This window comes from Lepisosteus oculatus, chromosome 4, assembly GCF_040954835.1.
Source record: "Lepisosteus oculatus isolate fLepOcu1 chromosome 4, fLepOcu1.hap2, whole genome shotgun sequence".
In the NCBI taxonomy this organism is placed as follows: domain Eukaryota; kingdom Metazoa; phylum Chordata; class Actinopteri; order Semionotiformes; family Lepisosteidae; genus Lepisosteus; species Lepisosteus oculatus.
This window is the reverse complement of record NC_090699.1, coordinates 53,803,681-53,821,419: the sequence shown is the minus strand read 5'-3', so window position 1 is coordinate 53,821,419 and position 17,739 is coordinate 53,803,681. Positions and strand designations below refer to the sequence as shown.

The 17,739-nt window shown below is 39.2% G+C and overlaps 1 protein-coding gene across 4 annotated transcripts in view; it reads right to left on the bottom strand.

The window, feature by feature from the left end:
* LOC102693010 (sodium-coupled neutral amino acid transporter 3) overlaps window positions 1–15,978 on the bottom strand; it is a 60,177-nt gene extending 44,199 nt beyond the window's left edge. For 2 of the 4 annotated variants that reach the window (XR_001478425.2, XM_015347350.2), the window contains exon 1: window positions 15,712–15,978. The gene's annotated coding sequence lies outside the window, so the exon portion shown is untranslated. Of the gene's footprint in view, window positions 1–13,942; window positions 13,967–15,711 lie in introns of those variants that run through there. The other 2 variants (XM_015347352.2, XM_015347354.2) reach the window with 2 other exon arrangements.
* Between the last annotated feature and the right edge of the window lie 1,761 nt (window positions 15,979–17,739).

Here is a 17,739-nt window from a genome sequence, read left to right as displayed (position 1 = left end):
TCGGCTTGGATTGGTTACTTTCGCTCTGTTTTGGATCACTGGCTACCCCTGGATTCTTGGATTGCTCTACGGACTACGATTTCGGATCTCGCTTCGGCTTCGGTACTCGTTCCCTTTCGGATATCTGGCTTCCCCTGGACTCTCGGCTACGATTACGGTTTGCTTTCGGATTACGACTTGGTTTTGTTCGCTCCTGCAAGTGGGTTCACTTACTGGTTCGGTCCCTATTACCGAACCCATAACACCAACCATCCCGGCCACATACTGTTCTCCCCCCTGCGCTCTGGGAAGTGCTACTGCAATATTAAAGCAAGGACCACTAGTCTCAAGAACAGCGTCTATTCCACTGCAGTACTCATTCTCAACAGCTACCTGCAATGCCTCAGACTCAATACACATCTGCACTATACACTTTTTGCATGGTCTACCATGTTGTTGTTTTTACTCACCACAACTTATTTATTGTCCCACAACATATTTATTGTTCCTGTTGTTATTATTTATTATGTTTGTAATGTCTACATTGTGTGGTGATGTACTGTATATGTCCCTAGAGATCAGTGCAAATAAGAATTCCAATGTACATGTACATATGGCAATAAACTCCTCTACTACTACTACAGTTGTGCATCCAAATAAATATGCCTAACAGACTTAGCCTTGTAGATTTAAAAATGAAAGTTAAATAGGTTTATCAGCTTGAAAATACTTCTTCTTTCCGTAAAATTAAAAGTCCCTTGAGTGCTTAATACCTTTTCTTGACTGTCATCTTCTGGAAATTTTCAGCCTGATAAGTGTTTTAGGCATCTGGTGTCTTCTCAGATTGAGCTGTTATCTAAGTAGATACCACTACAGCTGTGAAAGTACCTCCTCTATCTAGCTATGTTGGCCTTACTGGTGTCTGAGGTGAAGGAAGTTCCTTCATATAAAAAATGGTAATAATTTAGGCATTTAAAGACCTCTATTAATATTGTACATTCATGCAATAAAAAACAAATTTTTGCAAGTGAACAGGTAAACGTTTATTCCACGCTGAAAGGAAAAGAAAAGAGACAATTTTTTTCTTTTCCTTTCATCATGGAATAAAGCTTTACCTGTTTCTTTGCAGCCTATGTACTGTATGCTGACAAAGCTAACTACTTAAATTACTGCAATTATTGCATTATTTAATGTTAAATGCTATTTCCAAATGTATGTACAGTTAACATCTTAGACATTTTTGTGACAGATAAATCAACATAAAATCTTCTCACAACTGCAAGTTGCAGGTAAAACCTGAGATATTTTAATCTGTGGCTTTTTTTCTTGCATTCGTAAATGTCTAGCTTTTATCATTCTGACAAGCTTTGAATCCCCTGGAGCAGACTAGTGAGGCAGCTCATTCTGAGTCACTGAAAATACAGTTTATTTATGGGGCTAAAGGTACACAGTGTCACTTAAACTAAGTTTCAAAATACAATACAGATATTCCTGAATATATAAAGGTAGCAGACACAAAATAGAAACGCCCGTGTAAATGAGGGAAACCAAGATTATTGAAAGAGCGATTCCAGACGTGTGGCTCATTTATTAATTAAACAAATACAGTCCCGGTATGCATAAAAAACCTGGACAGGCCTGGGTTCCTATTATTATGGCTAGCATGACAACAAGAGGAGATCTCAGGGACTTTGAAAGAGGGGTTATTATTGAGCTGCATTTGGCAGAAGCTTCATTGACCAAGACAGCTCATCTGGTTGATGTGTCACGAGTAACAATGTCTAACATGATGTCAGCAGGGAGCTCCCAGGGGAAAAAATCATCTGCAAAGGACAACAGTGGACAGAGGTGCATTCTCCAGGATCAGGATCAGTGCATTAATTCAAGGTACAAAGCAAATATTTTGACTGCAAATATCCACTTCAGGGGTAAGCAACCACAATTGCTCCACAGAGCAGAAAATAGTAGTTTGGTTTGGTAGTTTGGTGTACAACCTGCTCACAACATAAAAAATGTCTAATAAAGGAGAAATGTGATATGGTCAGATAAATCATCCTTCACCATGAACGTGACAAACAGGCAAGTGCATGTGTGATGCCCATCCAAAGAATTCCAGCCCTGAATGTTTGGTTCAAAGAGAAGAGGGCATTTTCATCTTCTTGACATGGTTTGTACTCATTCCCCTTGAAGGCAAGGTCAATGCTACTTGCTTATTAACGGTACCGAGTGATCTTCACCTCATGTTGCAGCACTTCTTTCTTCTCTGAAAGGGTCTCTTCCAGGATGATTGCCGCCATTGACAGAGAAAGTTGCCCATTAGTCTGAGCTTGATGCTGAGGTTCACTCACCAGATCTGAATCCAGCTGAGAATTAATTAGATATTCTGGAACAACGTTTGAGACAGTGTGCTAACCAAGCAGGAGCTGATTGATCTTCTCATGGAACAATGATGTTACATCCTTCCTACAATATACCACTCTTAGACTCTATGCCTTTATGCATACAGACCATAATGGCCTCACATGGTGGGAAAATGTCTTATTAAGTGACTTGACACCAGTGTTTCCCTTTTTTGTCCACTAGCAGCACTGATTTTATCTTTCATTCATCAGCAAGCTCTGGAGCTCTCTATTTTCATTACTGATTAAATTATAGTACTTAATTTACATTTAAAGATATGCTTCTTATCACTTAATTGAAATGGAACACATTTCTACAAAATTCTTTGGCCTACTAATATTTCTTCCCCTAACATATGAGAAATTAAAAACAAACCATGCAGTTAAAATATAGTGTAGCTATTGTCTAAATAACAAACTACTAGTCTTCTTTAAAACTCAAAACCTTCCTTTATTGGCCTTTGCAAATTGTCACAGATAATGCATTAATAACCTGCCAAATTACGAAAAAAAATAAGCGAAACAGATCTCTACACGCAGAAATACCAGGTGTTTCCCCTCTTTTTTATCGTTTCTTTTTTTCCTACTTTCTGTTTTGCAGTGCTTGAAAATGCTTTTGGCTATTACAAGCTTTAATTCACTAAAATAAATGACCATGAACCTTTCACACACAAAGTTAAAAGTAAAATTACAACATCCAAAAAGTAAAATTACAACATCCAAAAAGTAAAATTACAACATCCTCTGGCACAATTTTTTTTTTGTTTTATCACTCGTAAATTTCTGGAGTGAGCAAAAGTTAAAGTTAGGCACTGGTCCATCATGTCCAGGAAAAGAGGACTCGTGCTTTTGCACATCTGTTTCTTGGGTCACCCACGGGCAACAAGGTGGGCTGTGATCTGCTGCTCCTATGCCATGACTTGAGATCATGCAATTACTTCTTTCACCAGCTGGTCGACAAACTGTTTACAAGTCTTTGCCAGTAATTCTACTACCAGGGCTTCTTCCTGGTTGGAAGGTAGGAGTTGGTAACACCTAGAAACTTCTAAGCTGGTAATGAAGGTAGTCTTTATCCAAGTAGGAAATGTGCTGATGTCAATGAGGTTTGGCAACATCACTCTGAAAAAACAGCTCAGAATTCAGAATGGTCTCTACTTCAGACAGAACTGGGCCAAGGTGTTAAAAGAGAAGAGATACCCTTTACAATATGTTTCATAGGTCTCTATAGTCTGCCAAATCTCTCGCAGAAAACACCACCATAATGCTTGCTACACTACAAGTGTGTCCTTTTCAGATAATCTTCCTTGGTGTCCACAGCTCTTACAGATTCAGATCAGTTGTCTTGAAGAACACATCATCTTGCACAGTCCACTCTCTGATCTGGTTTTTAGTTCTGGATTATAGGGCATCACGGACTCAAGAGGAAGGGCATCGCAGTCCAGGGGAGAGGCTGGCGCACTCCAGAATGTTTTGCCAGGACAGATACAGGGAAAGTCCAGGCACACAGGGACACAGGAATGAGGCGGGGAGGACTCATTCTGCTTGGAAGGCTAACTGGCGGTTACACGGATGCAGGTGACACAATGCCGGTTTGCCAAGGAGAAGCTAAGCAGATCTTAAACAATCTGGAGCATTTGATGCAGTATGACTTCTCATGATAGCCAGGTGCGCTGAGTATCTTGTGTCCCTGGCACTCTGTTCAAAACAGGCAGGACGGTGGAGGTGTGGCCCGTGGCATGTTACACTTGCAATATGGTGGACACAACAGTAGCTGCAACACTCCCAGCCCCTTTACATCAAAGTGGACATAACAAGTTTAGGACTGGTCATGTCTTGCCAAATTCTATAGATGGGGGATCAGTGCAAGCCCTCTTTGTTCCTGTGGGATGGAGCAAATTTGGCAGCACATCCTAGACTGCACATCCTAGTGGACCAGAAGCTATCGGTTGGCTCTGGCACTTTGCACTCACTAATAAATTGATCTGAAAACATCAATAATATAGGTGCATTCTACCAAAGTTTCTTTTTTTGTCCAAAGAAGATTGATAAAGTCCTTGTGTCCCAAACACACAGATGCATCTTCCTATCTTTTTCTGTTTTGCTTTTCAGATTGCAACTGCCAGCTCAAAGCAGTTCTCTGACTTGTGGACTAGCATGTACCGAAATATGGCTGCTGTCTCTAGGCCTTGAGGAATCTGTGCACTGTGTAGCTGTAGATGCCATGCCGAGTCACTCTGTGCTCTGTGTACTTTGTTCTGAAGGAATGTAATGAGTTCTTGCACACTCCTTTCATCATCTGTTTCTTAAAAAGTCATCAGCACCTACATTCTCCTGGTGGTCAGGATCACTTTGCATTGTTACCCTTCTAAGTTGAAAAGCAGCTTTACTGAAGAGGACTGGTTACTGCCTGATTCTGTTTCATCTGATCCACGAGTTCCTCCATCTCTTCTTCAACTTTCTGGCCCCTCTGCCAACAATTGTGTGGCTATCATCTAGATAATGACCAACAAATGGTTCTTTTATTGTTCTTTACAAACTATCACAGCTATAATGCTTAACAATGTATTATAAACTTAACATAAAAAAGGAACAAAAAGAAGCTGTGTGCATATAACAAAAAATACATGTTTTCTTTGTTGGGCTTTTATCCTTCATTCTTTTGCCATTTTCTGTGCTTGAGTTTGCTTTAGTGCAGAGGCCTTATTGAAGTCCTTATGTTATTATAAGGTCCTTATGATAGAACAGGACTACTCAGCTTACAGGCCTTCTTATGTATTCATTTTAAATACTTTGATACAACCAGCACCTTAATCGCTCTATTGATCCTGGTAATCATCAATTAATAAAGAAAGCTTTTGATGGCAAAATTCTGTAATGAAGCAGATTAGAAGTAGTGCTGGTTGAGTAGCTGTGATTTAGAATCTGTGCCTTTGAAACCGAATCTTAAAGAAACGGTCGAACAGCAAGCTCCAGCAACACAACAGAGCAAAAGGGTTAAGACAAGCCAAGGCAAAGAGCCCTGTTCTGTTGTGTATTTTATTAAAAACAGATTATGGAGCTAGACAGCAGAATAAAACCGCATGCTAAAAGTAGTCAAGTAACTAGGGCAGAGTTTTTTTCAGATGCTTTATTATATCTTCTTACATAACAGGTGTTCATCACGATACCAGCTGCTGCTGATGGCTTGGAAATTCAAACCCGGCTGACAAGTTTCTATCTACATCGGGAGCTTTATCTCCAAGTAATGAGTGCCCGCTCTGTCCTGATGACGACAGATGCAGGAGGTGGGATAGCAGGGAAGTGTCAGTAGTTTTCCAGTTTTGTATCGGACTGGCACCGATGACTAACACTGGCAGGCAGACGGATCGATGTATTGTAGTGGACATATGAAGCTAAAAGTGAACTTCTCAAATGTTTCTGCTGTGTATGACTTTGAAAGTTCCCATTGGTTTGGGTTAGTAAACACAATCTGCTTATTAGTAGCAACGCAGCACCTGGAACCACTGCTTCCAGTCCAAAATGATGAATTTGTGAAGTGTAGAGCATGCAGAATCCACTGTGTTCTAAGTAGATTGTTTCTGCTGTAGACGTACTGTACTGTAATACTTCTCCAATATAGTTCAAGTAGTTAACTGGGTCAGCATGCGCAGGCAGCAAAGGAACAAGTAAAGGTTTATTCCATGCTGAAAAGAAAAGAGCCTTCACAGCCAAAACATTGTGTTTCTTTTCTTCTGCCTTTTGCAAGATATACTGGATATAATACTTCTATATATATACTATACTGTTTCTATCAGGTCAACCGTCATAAGAATATTTTTATAGTAACAACTCAAACTATAATTTTTGTATTTTAAAATAATTACACCTTTACACTCATACGAAACATGTCGGAGCATTGCACTCTGTCTGCTTGGCTTTCATTTTTTAACATACTTCTCCCTGCTGACCCTGGCCTCACTTTACACAACCTCCACTGCATGAACGAACACTATCCTCTTTCATGCACTGCACCTCTGCTGTGCACAACTGTCCACCAGCTCTTTAAACACAGCAGGGCTGAAGTTTATTTCTTTCTTTGGGAGTAGATACAACCTTGTAGAGTGCATGCCCCCACCCCTTCAGCTACAGCTGATATCGGCCAGCTGTGTGTCCTATCACTTTTCTCAGCTCAGGCTTCGTGCCTTGATACACCTCTGTGGACACAGATGTTTTAAGTGTTTGTAGGCGTACGGGCCAGGTTTTGTTCACTCTCAGAACAGTGCCTCAAATGGAAAAATTCAGGCTCTGACCAACGACAATGCCCCCAGCAAGCTACACACAGTAATCCGCTGGAAGCAGGTTCCTAGAATGCCTGATGAGGATCAGATAGGGGGGCAGGAAGCAAAAATAGAATCAGAAGTTGAAAAAACTTTTTTTTCCACTGAGAAACTGGCAAGTTTCTCACATCTGCACAACCTAATAGCTCCCGCCAAACTTTAACACTACTAATAAAACTGAATAAGAAATAACAGTTACCTTTGTTAACCTATTTGTTCCTCCAAATCTGATTCTAAGTCAGTTTATTATAAAACCAAGGTATTCCAAAGAAGAAAATCCTATACCAACAAAACCTTATTGTTCTGAGTTTTCGCAAAGGAGGGGTACAACTTCTAGATCAGAGGTCTCTAACCCTGGTCCAGGAGAGAGCACCTATCCCGTAAGTAAGAGGTCACTCTAATTCATCTGTTTCTAAACAATGAGAACACTTGTAATTACTCAATGAAGCAAGTCATGCACTAATTTAAAGGAAACCTAGTTCGTGAAGAATGATAATTTTTGTCCAAAATGATGTCATTTACTTTAACAATTCACCTTTTATTGGTTGTTGGACCAAAGTAAGGTCATTGTATAATCACATATTCCAAAACATCTCTGTAACTCCACACTGCCAAACGTCAAAATCAATCCTTGCACTGCGGCCTGGTGAGCCAGAAAAGGTGTTGTTGCCAGTACAGTACTAAGGAGAGGTACTTGTACAGCCATGGGACAAAAACCAAAGCTTTGGGTTTTCAACAAATACAGTACACAATAACAAGCTTTAGGGCTTAAACTAACTAAAACAGATGTGTACGTTCCACTGTTATTAGATGTACAATACTTCAAATACATAACCTGTTGAGATGATGTGTTCTACTGGATTCATCTCTAGCTCCACCACAAGCTTTGTTTTTATCTAACAAAAACAACTTCACCGTGTACCAGCGGAATTTGAAAAATATACTTTTTTGTTTCAAAAAGACTACTTCATTTTCCCCACTTTTGAGAATGTCAGATTCTGGCCCCAGAGGTTGGCTGCTTCTGTTTTGCACATAGAAGGAGAACATTTACTGAGAAGCCACGTGCTGGTGAGGGAGCATCCTCACATCGCTCTATCAGGAGCAAGAACAGAATGGCAGCCTCCCAGCAAGCAGTGTACTCGCCACTCAGGCCAGGCCAGGCAGTGCCAGTTTCTCAGTCCCTGGTAACAAAGGGGAAGTGGTCATTTCCTGCTCCCCCTCCACCTCAGCGGCAAGAAGGAGCCATCACGAGATCATGCCCAGCTGTGCTTCTGCTCCCCTGCTGGTACATCCCAACCGAGGTGACGCAGTCGAGCTCAGGAGCGTTGCCTCTGCAGACCTCTAAAAACACCGAATCCACTGAAGAGAGGATCTGCGCTCTGAAGTCATCCCAAATAAGCACACACGACTGCCAGTCTTTAACTGGAATATTAATCATCTGTTATTGCCATCATCTTGGGTGGCATTTTGTCAGAAAAACATTGGTGCCTTTACAAGCACAGGCCCTGCACCTCTTTAACTACCATTAATAATCCCATCACTGTGGAAAAGAGAAAGGGAAAGCTGACAACTGTGGAATGACTTACCAGAGAGTTCCCAGATGTCCAAAAGAGAAACTCTTAAATTTTAAAAGTCATACATACTACACCTCTCTTTTTGTCATGGGTTCTGTCTGGAATGTCTTGAAGAGTGAAAACTCTTCATTGATAAAGGTGAAAAATTATTAAGAGGCAGTTTTTACATTTCTAAATTCAACTTTAGGAATTGAGAAGGACTACAGGTCAAATCATATTAATTCCATATCATATTATTAAAAGGCCAGGCAGCATGGTGGCACAGGGGCTAGTTTTATTGCCTCCTGGGGCCCTGGGTTAAATTCCTAGGGTGTTATCTGTGTGGAGTTTGCATGTTCTCCCTGTGTTTGCTTAAGTTTTCTCCTGGTACTCTGGTTCGTCCCACAGTCCAAACAAATACTGGTAGGTTCATTGGTTTTTGGGAGTGTGTGTGTGTGCATGATTGTGCCTGTGTGTCCTGCAATAGACTGGCAGTGTACCCTGCCTTGTGCCCACTTCTTGCTGGGATAGCCTCTAAATTGGTTAGTTCAACTAAATCACTTTGCTGGCAAATGCAAAAAAAAGTACCATCCATTCTCTTTTACAATTTGGTTTACAGTAAACTATAAAATGCCATGAAACATTTCACAAGATTTTAAACATGAGCAAGATGTTTAGCTCCAGCTCAGGCAGGGCCTTGTTAAGATATTCCCCTAATTAATCCTTTACCAAGCGTAAGCAGAAAATCCTGGAGATCTGGCCACCCACAAGAGGATAAAAAGGATTACTGACATTTTTTAGTATGAAAAGCTTAAAAAACTTTCTGAATTATGTTTTTTACGTCCACAATCATGGATCTGATGGACGCCGACTAAACCACTCTGTCACACTGACTCACAGCAGAGAAGTCTGATCCTTGTGAGGTCCAGTTTTTGTAAGAATAAAATGCAGTTTTTCTGCACTCAATTCATTCTGACTTTCACTGTAGCTCTAGATTTTGAAGTAGCACTAGGGTTGCTAACAGTTTTGCATACCAACTTAATTTGTACACACCAACTCACTATATTATCCAACCTGTGTGTTATATTCATACAGAAATTCTTTACAACTTCAATCTAGTGTAGTAAGATGTATTTGAGAAGCAACCACACTGAGTGTGGATAAAAAAAAAGTCCTTTACTTTTTACTGTAGTCCTAAATGCCTTGAAATGCTCGAGTACTGTAGTGGTAAGTGATTAGGCAGTGAAATGCCAATGTGACACTTTATAATCTCTCTGTGGAATCTAAAAGATGTCCCCATATTCAGTAAAGCATTGAGGTTTCTTAATATAATCTTGCTTTTTCAGAAAATCTGCATGCTTGTTTTCTTTTTTCCACATTCAAGGACTGTGCTTTAACAAAATCGTGGAAACAGTACAGAAACTTTCCCTAAATTCTAACTCAATATGAGTCATAAAAGGTCTGTTTGAACATGTAATGTGTAAAAAGATTAAAAAGATCAAAATACTGCAAATTCCAGAAAGTATGTTATGGGCAAAAAAACACTGAACCACAAGCCGTGAGGAAGCAGAAAAGAACGCTGAGAAAGTAATAATTTTTGGTTGTTTGTGCAAAGGGATGTGAAAAGGAATTTACACTTCTCTTCGTACATCTTTTTCTGTGCTACTGTGAAATAAGCATTCAAAGTCCCTCCAAGTAAAGGTTCTCAGATTCAACCTACCTATTCAAAGTCCAGACCTTTACAGGATTTATAAAGTGAGCATCATTTCATTAAGTTTTAAATACTGTATGAATACCTGCCACACCATATTCATATACTGTATCATCAACCAGAGCATTACGATCCTGTGTCATTTGTGGGACCACAGATTTTTAATTGATTAAGAAGCACAAAAAACATCCAATGGTTGAAGGATGTACATTAAAAAAAAGATTAGGGCTGTTACCCTGGCATCCTGACCAAATTTCCCCTGGCTTTTACCAATTGTGGCCTCCTATTAATCCCCAACTATGAACTGGCTTCGTCATTCTTTTCTCCTCCACACTGATAGCTGATGTGTGGTGATCATTCCTACACAATATGACTGATTATTATTATTATTATTATTATTATTATTATTATTATTATTATTATTATTATTATTATTATTATATTCTGCCTTATCCCTGAATATTTAACACCTCCTGCACTGGATAAGTAGTTAAGATGTTATGATACAGGATAATGTTCAGCTGTCCTTAAAATAGACATTTAGACAACAATCCTAAATCAATCATGAAAATGAAATGAAATAATTTCAATGTTTTCTGTTCCTCTTTATAATAAAATTGCTTCTTTCATACTAAGCACACCTCTAACAAACACAGTTTCTTTTTAAGTCACTTTTTAAGTTTTAAAGAATAAGAGTTTTCTCATTTTAGAATGACTGAATTTTAGAATATACTGCAGGGATTTCCAAGGGTAGTACAGTACAATGGTAAGACAGTTAATGTGGCTGACTCACAGCTCTTGAGTCTTGGGTTAAATTCCAGACTGATGGGATTCCCTTCTGTGTGGAACTTGCATGTTCTCTCTGCGAACATGAGGGCTGATTTTGCCTGATGGTGTGGTTTCCTCCCACTTTTCAACTACATTCTCATTAGCTTACTTAGTGTTCCTAAATTGTTCCTTTGTGTGGGTGTCCTCTGTTGGACTGATATTCCAGTCAGGCTGTTGTACTGCTTTCTGCTCTGTACGTCTGTGATAGGCCATGGGTTTCCTGGACTCTTGCCAGGAATAAATCCAAACAAATATGCTCATGGTTTTCCATCTGATTGTTATCTACAAGGTCTACATTAATATTGCACTCTCTGTGTTACTGCGAAACAGAACTTGAGCTGTAAGACACAAAGTCACTCAAAGCTATTAATTTTTTTAAATGTTACACATAAACAGCAGAATACGGGCAGCATGTGACACATGAGACGCAATGACTATCTGGAGTCAAGACCCAGTTAATACAATATTCATTTGCCAGCTGGTATGTATATAGGAGGAATTGTAAAACCAACTCTATTTGAACTGCATGCCTAAGACGTTTGCATTAATGGCCTGATCCTAATTAGTTATACCACTAATCAGATATATACATGTCTAAGCCCCTGGCTGCCAGGGCTTTTATAGTTAAATCAAGCAATCGGCTACTACACATAATCCTTGAGTGACTTAAAAATGGCTTGTTGACTGTCACACAGAAAAAGAACCTTCCATGTGTCCAAGTCAACACTCACTGGACCAATATACAGTACCTCTATTTTCAGAAATCATACCATAAGCCAATTCAGAAATGACCTCAGGTCTTCACTCCAAGTGTAAACTGACCAGCAGAGAAGATAATTTCATGTAACTGTTGAACAATCGTGTGCATCTCGAGATTATTCCAATAATTGGCACTGATGGTCCTTGTGTGGTGCTTTTTGCTGAGTTTTTATACTTGACTCTTGAGCCAACACTGATAATAGATCCATTGCTATACTGGGCTCCTGTCAAATGATTTGGAAAAGATAAAAGCTTAATTAAATGTTGAGCACTACAACATACTGTACAACAAGCATTTGTACAAACACAGGGAGACTAATAACACCATATATATGTGTGTGATATCCACAGCTTGTGCATATCACACCCTACCAGGTAAATGCACAAGATGTGATCCTGACTTGCTGTTTTCCTATCAGGTAAATAGCTTGGACTGATGTGCTTAATAAGTCAGACATGTCTCTGGGTGCTGGAACAAATTTAAACCCTGCCTGGGATAATGGCAACATATTGCTTTCAGCAGCATCTCCAGGCTGTGTGACAGAGTTGAAGTCTCCTCTTTTAAGGTAAGCAATAAACCTTGACACCCACAGCAAAAAGGTTCAAGCTGGCCCTGATGGAGTTAAAATTAACATTGAAGCACTATTTTGAACTCTGCCAGAGGTGAATTAACACCAGACGGTTTGCTGTGCTATAGGGTCAAAACTAATTAAGATCTTACAGTACCGTAAAAAAGTTTCCCAATTAAACAGTGCTGAAATAAAAAGGGCACTGTTCTCCCATAAACATGGCACTGATTTACTTGTAGTATTTTTGTGAGGCATTTCAGCACTTTTCTGTAAACTCTGCAACTGCATTGTGTTCTATGACCTGAAAAGAGTTCAGTAATCTGTCTTGTGGGTGTGCCAGTTTAGGTCAGTGTCACCTGTTATGCGAAAACACTCGAAAAAAACTCTAGAGACAACATCCCATTTGACAAACAAAAAGGTTTTTATTTGGTTCTTCCGTATATCTTTATATTATAGTCAAATTTTTCTTCCTTCCTGAAATAATTACAAAGTGATACCTTCTGAGATGATTAGGAATAAAGTGCTAGTTATTTTTGAATTGCTTTTAAATGCCTTTCAGCCGTATAGTAATAAATGCTACACAAAAATCTAAAGTCACATTAGAGTGCTGCACTACTCATATTCATTTAAGCAATTGTGTCATTTTACTTTCAGAGTGCCCAGAAGCTATGATGTTTTGGGATTATACTCTTAATACACAGTCTTGTTCACTACTGTCAGGGCCAGTCAAATATTCCTTCCAGGAATTAATATGCTGGTTGATGAAAAATTGGGATTAGGGATAAAAGTGGTAAATTTTTCGGTGCTAATTTTACTTAATAGTAGGACGCAAGTGTGCTTACAGGAGAGTAAAACAAGAAAACACATCAGCCTGCACAAAATAAAGAGTACAGTGCTAGAACATGCATACATTTATTCCCACATCCCCCTTGTTGTTATACATAGTAAACGCAATATACTGCAATATTGAGACACGTACATGCAAAGATGAGCACAGTTCTCGTAGAAATGCAGCTGTACGTCTTCCAAGAACACACGAGGCTTGCATTCACGTAACACAAAAGAAAACGAAAGCGTTAGCATTTATTCTATGTAGATTATATAAAAATTACAAAAAAATGAAATGTCCCCAGTCATTATCAGACTCTGGAAAAACTGTGACACAAATAGCATTGTAAAAAATAAATGTAATCTTACATTTAAATTCTCAGTCTGATATTTTACTAATGAAATCTCCGTACTTCGGCTGTTTGTAAAAAAAAAGCCTTTATCATTTAATGTTACAGTAATTAAATAATCTGAGCCAAGATGCAGAAATAAAGAGGATATAAATCCTGTCAGTCTAATAAGATGCTCGCTTTTAGTTGACATGTATCGAATATGAAAAACGCGCTTGACAACTTTTGCCTCTTGCAGTCAGTGCGATGTCTCCTTTAATAAAGAAACTCCGTTATTACGCATGCATGACCCGCGATGTCAAATCAAATAGACAAAAAAGTATCTAACCGTACACTCATGTTAATTTCTGAGGAGCTGCGAGGACATGGCACAGGTACTGCGGTTTCCAAAAGCATAGCATTCTATACAAATACTGCCATAGCACCAATATGAATTTAATTGATCAGCACTAAACAAAGCAAAATGACCACTATTCAGCAATTTAGTATCGTTACATTAACTATGAAATCATCTTGTATTATATGTGTATGTACTAATACCCTGCTACAGTTCTAAGTACTGTAATATTTTACAGCCTCTAGAAGTTAGGCTTTAATTTCCTGGCAACACCACTAGAATATATCATATAATTTCAGTGATATTATCTCACCTAATTTCACGGTAAATTCGCCAAGAACGGTACCACCAACCAAACCACAAACCAAGTTCATAGCACCGGAGAAAATAGAGACTGATCAGACAGTGTAAGAGAAACCACTTGTTACACTTGGCGTATTATTTTCAGTATTTTTCGAGCTCATATCATATTGCCTTTTTACTAAAAATACAGTTAAAGTATTTAAAAAGGATCGGTTACTGCCAGCGTTCCCCGGACGTCTAACCGCTCATTCTGTTCTGTACAAGAAAGCTGGAGCCCTAAAACACTCCTGTCCTCAAGCAGAGGGGCCGAAAACGCAAGGGGAGGGGCGATGTAATACCGTCCCATCAAATCAGCGTTCGCCGTAGGAGTAGACAGGAGCAAAAAAATCTCTTTGGAAAAATGATACACGGGGCGAATTCCACGTGGATCAGATTTCACCATAGAATCCAGATGGCTTCAGCGCATGGAAAAGAACAGACTGTTGAAGAGTTCATGGAAATATCATGTAGTATTATACATTTAAAGTATAATAAGAATAACATACTGTATGTATATATAGAAAACGGGGTTTTAAAGCATCTAGCACCGATTTAGTCTCTTGGTGTCCCTAAACATCAACGAGCAAATAAACCAAAAAATAAGATCCTAAAACAAAGAAAGTCAAACTTAATAATTACAAATCGATAACACAAAGCCAGCCTTGTAAAGAAACCATTCGAGCATTCACCCTTTATTCCCACATAAACGAAATAATCCGATATGAAATAGACACGGAAAATTGAACTGTCCCTGGAGGTACAGAAATACAATCTGTACCTTCACCCGTTTCAGATCCACACCCAGTCTGGTTTAATTTCACGTCTCCAAAGTAATTTTGAAAAATAATAACCCACAAACGGAAACTAAAGTTTGTCTGTGCCCATTCACTTTACACCAGATTTACGAACCCCCCAGTTATGATCACGTAGTACCCTTGAGGATTTTACACAAAGGAGTTCACCAAAACTACCCAGATATCACTTATGAAATCAATAAAAACCGATTCCAAATAGAAACACAGTGCCGTCCCTTCCGTCACAAGCTCAAATGAAAAGTTAATTTCAAAATTGAAAGCTATCTATCCAATTATACACGGAGAACTGTCAGGCGCATTATCAGGGACCGAGCACATGGCTGTGTCACTTGCACTCGGCATGAGCAAATCCATTTATTCACCTCACATAGACTAGGGTGTAGGTTCAAGACTCATTGAAATTAAATCTTTCCACCTTAATCAACGGGGACATGAACCACAAGAACTGTGCTTGGTATAGAAGTAGTAACCAATCTATTTTTATATGTGACTGGATTAATGGATTAATCTGGATCATCAAGGATTTCGACGATTTCACCAAAGTTTAAAAAAGTCTTTATATTTACCGTATACAGCAACATGATGTAACGAAATACTTTGTAGCACATCTTCCAGTCTCGGAGAATACATAACAGATCTTCAGAGTGCAATGCAAGTTATGACGGCTAGCTACAGTATATAGGTTAAGTAGCAAAGAAAGAAGCCTATTGTTGTAATATTGTAGCAACAATAATAAAAAAATAAACATTCCGTAATTGTAGTTATTATAGAATAAATGCGTTATAAAAGCTCAGAATGAGATGATTTCAGGATACCAAAATCCAAATCGCAAAATAAAAAAAACATCTAAAAAGACTTTTGTTCAAGCCATGACACAACTCTTTCCACAGTTCTATAAGCCATTTCATTAAGTTAGTATCCTTACCAGTCTAAAGGAAATATGTCGTCACGCAGGATTTTAATAAATTCCCCGATTGTTATTATTTTTTTACCTCTTCTTATCAGAGCCTTTAATGAATATGTTCCTCTCAAGCGGCACTTCAATCAACCCCGTTAGGACTTCTTTGCCGAGGCAATATAGTGTTTGAAAAGGGGTTTCAACAGTAAAACTAGGGTCGTGATCCGCCTCCCGGACTGGATCTCCAATCACCGGTCCCTCTTCCACAGAGCCACCCAGCCCGCGGAGAGACCGAGCGGTGTGGGGGAGCTAGTAGGGGGGAGCGGGGAGTAAAGAAAACTGTACAGCATGGAGTACGCAAGTGTATTTAAAGGCACATGCTGCCTGCTAATGAATTGCATGATTCAGACTCGACGTCCACGGGGATATTTAAATCATAAGTGAATACACTCTTCATCGCTGAATGTCATCGACTGCCGTCGACGGACAGCAGGGATACAATTGCCAGTGCAAAGCGTTTTGTACTCTGCTGGATTGGGAAGAAGCGTTTTCTCTGGTGTTAATTCCAAGCAATATAATTGGGGATTGTACCGATTACATCTTTCATTATGTGTCAATATCTCAAGTTATATTTCAATGTATATGGCTTACTGATATAGCATTGGTAGCGGTAAATCCTTCATTAAAGGAAACTATAAAATGATGTCACACAAAACGGGTGGCATCGCCTACATATACCGTACATTAATCCTCCTAGGATTTCTCATTTGTCTCTAAAGTGGTGCTTCTAGTGCCGTGATGGTCATCACGCAACGAACAACAGCACATTTTTGAAGGCGCTATAGTAGAAGTTCTTAATTTTATCCAGCCTGCGTGTCAAAGCAAAGATAAACCACAGAAGTCAAGCGGCAAATATTACTTGTAGCTATTGTTACAGATCGCTTTTGTGATAAATGTTTTCCGAAGTCTTCTCTTGTGCTTGGGGTCAACTGGAATGTTAGGATATACAACGGTTTTAAAGAAAGAAATGCAGTCTTGCCAAGTTGTATTAAAAACTACACCAGTGAAATTATGCAAGAACTATGAATGTATGTAAAGAAGCGGACTACATAGCGCTGCAATATAGTGAAACTATATTTAAATATAACACATTCCGATGAAATCATACTTCACAAAGCGTGAAAAGTTTAAAACAAAATTGAAAAAGTCATATGGCACAATACCACACAATACACAATAAAACAGATGTGTGTCCTAGGTCAGCCATGACACGCAACATAAGCCAAATCATAAATCACTCGCGAGATCCTTAAAATATTAACCACGTGTTAGCGGCATATTATCCGCAACAGTACATCTTTGTGAATACAGTCTGCCATGAAAAACTAATACACTTTACCGCTGGCCCCTCTTTTTTTTACCAAATCCGCTTGACAGATTATTCACAGTAACTCCCTGTTAAAGGTGAAATAAACAGCCAGTTGAAACTGCTTGAGTCGAGCTGACACAAAGATGCTAAGGGGATATTTATTTTCCCGTGCTTGCCCTTAAGGCTGTTGAACACACATTAAGTTTTCTAGGACGCTCGTAGCCTGTGGTACACGGGGAGTGACTCATGAAAAACGGCACATCCACAGCTCAGTAACGTCACACAGCTTGCTTGTGAGGAAGGATTGGAAAGATAAGGTTGCAGATACAGCAATGCTGATTTCTCTGTTTACTGTACACCACAGTCCCAGGTAAATGGCTCTCCTCTGTCTGCCAGCCTTGCACAAATACCACTATGACCCTACTAACTCGGGAGTCCAGTTCCTAAGGCAATGCAAATGAAATTGATGAAGCACATGGGAAACTCAGCTATCAATCACTATGTTCCAGAGTGCTCACCACTCCATTGTTGCCTCAGACAAACAGAATGGTGCACTGTTGTGGCTTTTTAGTTCAGCTCAGGCATGAATGACTCTGACCAGCTCTTTCTAGTTTCCATTCGATGAACTGTACAACTTTTCCCTGCATTTCAGGTGTTTTAATGAAATCTAGAATTCCCACATCAGG